The following is a 7682-nucleotide window of genomic DNA, read 5'->3' as shown; positions in this document are numbered from 1 at the left end:
AAACTTCTCTCTACCTTAGGGGTGTCAGGCAACTATGTAACAATATTCATATGATTTTTTCAATTCCATTTTTGTCAAGCTGATAAGATCTATTAGGCACAGCTTAAATCTCTCTGAGATCTTTAGAAAAGCCTTTGCTACTATATCTTTGCTTTGATCTTTACCTTGAGGCCACTTATTGCCTCAGAATCTTTGCCAGACCCAGAGACTTGAGATGGAAAAGCTTTATTTTCCAAACCAGCTGGTCGTGACGCCTCCATTTTTTCCCTCCAAATTGACCTTGCAACATGAATGATTCATTTTTATCTCTTCTCTTTGTTCTCATACCTTATCCTACCCAGCTAAAAGAAGCCAGCAACTATTTTGCAAATGTGGCTAGAACATGTCCTTAGCCACATCCTCTAGCTCCTTCGGTACAGTAACTGTCTTTCCGGGAACTTTCATGTTGCCCAGTTGTTCTGTCTCTACACACTTGGGTCCCCAGTATCCCATCCTCCACAGCAGTTTCCTCACCACTTTTACAGACACAGTAACAGTTTGTTTGCTGTTCCTCCAGGCTTGACATTAGGCCTCTCCCTGCTGTTCCTCCTCTAGTACCAGCCTCTCCTGCTGCTGCTGGTCGCAAAGACAAAGCAGTATTTTAGGTTTTTGTTATGACAGTGCTCCATTTCAAGGTACTATTTCTATTCAGTCTATAATTGTACACACACACACACACACACACACACACACCTCCAAAACCAGAGGCTTAACACACCAACAATATTTTTTCTCATAATTCTGTGGCTCTGCAGTTTGGGCTGGATTCAACTGGATGTTTCTACTACTGTTTTCTACTGGAGGTACTCGTGTGACTGGTCATTCAGTTGGGGCTGGATGGACTCACAGAACATTAGGTGGTTACTGTTGATTGTCATCTGGGCTGCATGTCAACAGCTTATTACCTGGACTTCACACTTTAGAAATAATACAAGAAGCCCCAGTGAGAGGTGTGTGTGTGTGTGTGTGTGTGTGTGTGTGTGTGTGTGTGTGTCTGCTTTTGTTACTTTTGCTCTTGTCCTATTAGACAAAGCAAGCCCCATGGCCAAACCCAGAATCAATGTAGAGTTGACTACAGAGGACATATATGCATATGTATATGCATATATATATATGTAATACATACAGAAAGGTTCGTTGGGTGTCATTACTCTGATACCTTTCAGTTTGTTGATAGGTCTTATAATTTTAAAACTATGGGTTAAAACCCTAACCCTGTGACTCCCCCAAGCCCCAAATGCCACAGTTACTTAAAATTTTGGGTACCATGCCTGGGTTTGCTGTGTGCATTTTTCAGTGTACATTGGATCATCTGGTTACCTACGTGGTCATCTGGGGCACCTGGGTGGCTCAGTCGGTTAAACGTCCGACTTGGACTCAGGTCTCCATCTCGAGGTCTGTGAGTTCGAGACCCGCGTCGGGCTCTGGGCTGATGGCTGGGAGCCTGGAGCCTGCTTCCGATTCTGTGTCTCCCTCTCTCTCTCTGCCCCTTCCCCGTTCATGCTCTGTCTCTCTCTGTCTCAAAAATAAATAAACGTTAAAAAAAATTAAAAAAATATTTTTCCTAAATCTCAGAGTCTGGTATGAATTTTTTTCTGCCTTATTACTGTATTATTTATATTTCTTGGTTCCACTTGAATTTCCAGAGGTTGTCTTTATAGAACATTCACCTTCCATCCTGTCCTGATATCCTTTTTCTGTTCCCCTCGGGGAGAAAGCGCTTTCTTCTCTAAAGAAGAGGCAATGTCATCTTTAAGTTATAATGATGACTGTGGATGAGCTCTTTCCTCAAGTAAGTTATATTGCAATTAGAAAGGAAGATTTCTAAACAACTTAATCTTATACTAACCCTAATTTAATTTAGGAGAGTATGGTTTTGAAGAAGTAAGCTTGAAAGAATTTTCTCTTTCTGCCCTGATTTCTTAGTAAAAAAACCCATGGCATAATTATGATTTTTTCCTTAAATCTGTTATACTAGCTCATGATTTGAATGTATTTTTTAACTGACTCAGGATACAGAAATTATTTTTTTAATAGCATAGACATTAGAATATAATCCCTGAAACTTAAATAGCCATCCTCTTTCACCCTGAGTGAAGATGACAACATAAAAAAGAAGATTAAAAAAAGAAAGAAAGAAAAGAAAATCCTATTGACTTTTGAGTCATTAGTTCTGGTAAATTCTGTTACTCTTTTTTTTTTTTTTTTGTCTACATATATTTACTAATGATTATCCTCCTTTTATACATACTTAGGAATATTTTTTCTCTGTCACTTGCAACTAGCACTATACTTGATTGATATAAAACCCTAATTAAAGCATTGATTCCAGGATATAAATAAATATTCTAGAGAGGCTATTACAAGGAAAGTTCAATTATAACCACACATTACCAAAAATTAATGATGGCTTTTGTGGTATGCAAAAGGCATATATTTATATATAATATGTTGAATCTCAATTTATATTTTTTCTATAAAAGCCACCATTCTGTCACCTTCCACATCATCTATTTTTTGTTTAGTCTTGCTTGTACTAGTCATTAATCCTGCAGATAAGCATTTAGCATTTACTTTGATGTACATACTATGCTTTGTTCTTGGGAACAGTCATCAACAAGGTACATTTCATTCATTCAAAGAGCTTTTTGTCTACATTAGGAAAAGAGCCTTTGAAATTGAAATACAACATGATGAAAGTTAGTTGGGGGAGCTTTCTGGCATGATGGAAATCTTTATTTTAATTGGGTATTGCAGGTGTATTTATTTTTCAGAACCCAGACATTTACAAATAAAATTGAAGCATTTTATTGTGTATAAATTATGCTTCAATAAAGTATCCATTGTGATAAGATACAATAATAGGAGTAAATAATGAAGCAGCAGGGGTGGGTGCCTGGGTGGCTAGTGGGTTGAGTTCGACTCTTAATTTCAGCTCAGGTCATGATCCCAAAGTTGTGGGATCAAGCCCCGCATTGGGCTCCACACTGAATGTGGAACTTGCTTGGGATTCTTTCTCTCTCCCTCTCTTTCCAGTCCTCTCTTGCTTGCATGCTCTCTCTTTTCTCTAAATAAATAAATGAACATTTAAAAAAATAAAGCAATAGGTATTTATTTGCCTGTCTCTACAGTTGTGCTCCAATTTTATCTTATTTTCACTTTATACATATTCTATTCTAGTTTGCCTTGCAATTATATTTTTCTTCTCTGTTTCCCTTTCTTTAGGGGTATTCCTGTGGCCTTTACTGTATTCTGGCTATGGACTTAAATTTGATCAAATGTTCTTCTAGTGGGTCATGAGCCTGCTGAGGGTGACATATAATTTTTCTCAGTTAATTACACAGTATTCCTGACTATGAGAGAAACTCTACTGAAAAGAAAAACTTTAAAACATGTAAAATAAGGAAATAATTTTGTAAAATATTACAGGGATAGATTGATAAGAGTGAATAATTGAGACTGAGGAAATAAGAGTCAGAAAAATGATGCAGTATATTAAAAACACAATTTATTTATGTGTTTAGACTTCAGCTTAGGCTTTCCGCCATTTTGTTTTTATCTTTTTAACAGATAATTATTACTTTTTTTTTTACTTGATCTCACTTTTAATAAAGAAAGCATATAACTCAGAGTAAAAGTAAAATAACTCCAAGTTAGAACTAGAGCAACTTGACTGCCATCTGGAAGAGTGACCTAGTTGCTGACCTCCACAGTTCTGAGTTACTGGCCTCCATGCTCTTTGATGTGGAGCTAGAGTCTCTCACCAGGAAGTAATTTATATGCAGAAAAATGATATCAACACAGCTCTAGGGAACCATCTTCCTTTATTTATTCACTGGGCATGTTTCGTTAAAATTTTTTTTTCAACGTTTTTTATTTATTTTTGGGACAGAGAGAGACAGAGCATGAACGGGGGAGGGGCAGAGAGAGAGGGAGACACAGAATCAGAAACAGGCTCCAGGCTCTGAGCCATCAGCCCAGAGCCTGACGCGGGGCTCGAACTCACGGAACGCGAGATCGTGACCTGGCTGAAGTCGGACGCTTAACCGACTGCGCCACCCAGGCGCCCCTCACTGGGCATGTTTCTTTAATGGGAATTTCAATAAAAATAAGTACCTGATATTTAAATATTTAGTTTCTAAGTAATTTTTTAGATGCAGATTTCAACTTTTATATTCTTAGAAGTATTTTTTTTAAGAGTGCCAGAACTTAGCTTTTGGTTTTAGTTAGTAAAGCATTGTTGAGATCTTTAACATTATTTAAGTACTTTATAATATTTCTCTAGTATGTGCTTTGAACATATATTCATTTCCCAGAATACTATTGCCTCAAAAAAGCCTTAGGGGGACTTGTGAGACTTTTTTTTTTATATATATGGATTTTTACTTTTTAAAGAAAGGCTACGTTGAATTGCCAAATCCAGATCTTTTCGTTCTAATTTGCCAATATCAGCTGTAGACTGAAGCAACCACATGTCCAAGGCTGTCAAAATTTAGAAGAATGAGAAGGAAAATTAGTTTGGATTTTCATTTCACCCTAGATAGCAATTGATTTTGGAAACTTTTATAGATTTATGTTTGTAAGGATAGACTTTGAAAAGTATTGTTCCTCTTCATAAACAATGATCGTTAAATTGAAATTGTCCGAAAGAACTATGGTACTTTTAATATTCCCTTTTGAAATATATTTTAAATTAGGGGCACCTGAGTGGCTCAGTTGCTTAAGTGTCTGACTTCAGCTCAGGTCATGATCTCACATTCATGGGTTTGAGCCCTGCATGGGGCTCTGTGCTGACAGCTCAGAGCCTGGAGCCTGCTTTGGATTCGGTGTCTCCCTCTCTCTCTGCCCCTCTCCCTCCCACACTCTGTCTCTGTCTCTTTCAAAAATAAATAAACATTAAAACAATTTTAAAAAGATATACTTTAAATTTGAACAGAATGATACTATTTATAAACTATTATCAATTATCACATAGATCCTATTCCCTTGTTTTCAGTTTTTGAAATTATGAAAATATTTGATTACTCAATAGAGAAATGACCCTAATTTTAATTGAACTTATTAAGTGTGTGTATAAAGTAACTGATTTATTAAGTCAGGTATATTTATGCATTTTAATAATGTTATAATTTAGCCAAGTAGTTTATTAAAATATTTTTCTAAGAAAATGCAAAGTAACATCAAAATATAACAGAAATTTTCTCTCAAATTGATATTGTGTAGAAAGAAGAAAATAGATTTTGTAAAGAAAATAAATACTTAAGTTTACTTTAAATCAAAAACTATCATCTGGGAGTTTTTGAAGATCAATACAAAGGGAAAATAAACTGTGAAATAGAATAATTTTATGTGACTATATAAACTGATCACTTTTGAAAAATTGTTGGCTGGAGGATTATTTTAATATTTTATTTTTTTTATTTTTTTATTTTTTAAGTTTAGTTATTTGTTTATTTTGAGAGGGAGGGGGAGAGAGAGAGGGAGAGAGAGGGAGGGAGGGAGAGAAAATGATTGGGGGTGGGGTGGTGGGGAGGGGAAGAGAGAGAGAGAGAGGGACAGAGGATCTGAAGCAGGCTTTCTACTGACATCAGAGAGCCTGATGCAGGGCTCCAGTTCATGAACCATGAGATTATGACCTGAGCCAAAGCTGGCTGCTTAACCAACTGAGCCACCCAAGCAACCCTAATTTTAATATTTTAAACGAATGTTTTTATACAGAGTTAAGGGGCAACACATGGCGATTGTATTTTAAATAGGCAAATATTTGATTTGCAAATAATGGGGAGTGCATGCAATTCTAAGTTGTATATATTCTTCTGTGATGGAAAATATCACATTACTTTGGTATCACTCAATTTGGCTATTTTCTGGTGTTTCTGTGTAACAAGCCACCCCAAAATCAAATGATCTATAGCATTTTATTATTCTTAAGTATTCTGAGAGTCAGATTCAGAAAGGGAAAGTAGGGACAGTTTTTTGTTATTTACACATGGTCTGGGGCCTCATCTAAGGGTGGGCTAAGGGTAGCTTGTATAGATGGGGTTGAAATACTTGGGACTCAATTCTTCAATTCTAGGATGGCTTTTTTTTTCCCCTGGCACATCTGGCTCCTGCTGGGATGGCTGAAACAGAATCAGCTAGTATTGTTTATTGGAGTGTTCCAAAAAAACAGTATGGCAGCTGAATACAGCTTTACTCTGCAGCTTTCACAGTATTTGCTGGAGCACTTTCTCTAGAATTACTTCCTCTTGGAACCCTGATGTGCCATGCTAAGTAGGCCATTTACAGACATTCCAGTCAATAGTCAATAATCAGCAATCTTTATTTTACCTGCCCTTCAACTATCCCAGCTCAGGATTCAAAGCACCACATCTGATAGATCTTTAAAATGAAATTTTCTATAACTGAAATATTTGTACACATTGGCTGAATGTATATAATTGCTGAAAAGATGCTTTTAAAACTCAAACCCTAGCCATTATCAATTATTGATATTAATTATGTTCATAATTGCCTATAATTTCATAATTTTGACATTCTTTTAAGAAGTCAGATTCCTTCCTAATTTGTGACCATACTAATTGTTATAAATTTTGTGTTTTGTTCAAAGAATAATTAATAGTCTCTGAATGTTTTGTACTATCAATCATATGTCTGGTTATATCTGCTGTAATTCCTGCAACATCATTATCATCCAATAGATTATTTTGAAATTCCAAAACTTTCCCTGTTTCACAAAAAATTTAATACTTTTCTTTAAAAAAATTCAAAAACTTTATGTAAAACTCATTTCTTTACAATTTAGTAATAATTTAATAAAATAGAATTTATTTATAAAACACTTTTCTTATATTTAAGGATGGATCACTAGCTTGAGATGAGAAAACTCATCTTTTTAATATAAAGTTGTACTACCTACATCTAAAAATACTGGGAAAAAAGTGAAACTGACATTTTAAAGAATTCTCTGCCTCATGGAAGGGAGAACTGGTACAAAATTGCCAATGGAAAATAAAATTATGAGAAGTATAGCTTTTTTGGGCTTCATATATATTTTTTAATTTACCAACTTGTATCTCATGCAACAAAATATAGATGAATAGTATATAGTACCACTTAAATTTCCATTCCATGTTGATTCTAATCATTCAGAATTTTAAAAAATAGAAATTATAAATATAGGTATGGTAATTTCTTAATTGTCAACAATTGTATATCTTTTCAAATTGGAAATGAAGTCAGAGAAGTATCTTACAGAGTAAGTTGTCATATTTCATTGACTGGAGAGAATACATCATGGCTGTGATACCACTAATGCATTGTATAGTTGCTATAACTTAATGCTTGCCAAATGAAAAATCATAAAGCAAATGATGGCACAGCTACTCTTCAGTAATATAGTAACTTGTTAAATTACAGGTTTAACTGCAAAAAGTAAGTTAGTATCTGATCAGTGGGTGGATTTACAAGTGTGACTAGGCTTGCTCTTTTTCCTCCTTCCTTCCTAATTATTCAGTTCTGTTCCTTGTTATTGCTGATGGTGTGTTTGTGTGTGTGTGTGTGTGTGTGTGTGCGTGCGCGCGCACGCAGTAACAGTAAATTACTGACATAATCAAATGTTAGGTATGTTTTTAAAAATCTCT

This window comes from Neofelis nebulosa, chromosome 15 (assembly GCF_028018385.1).
Source record: "Neofelis nebulosa isolate mNeoNeb1 chromosome 15, mNeoNeb1.pri, whole genome shotgun sequence".
Taxonomy (NCBI): Eukaryota; Metazoa; Chordata; class Mammalia; order Carnivora; family Felidae; genus Neofelis; species Neofelis nebulosa.
This window is presented reverse-complemented; position numbering follows the sequence as displayed.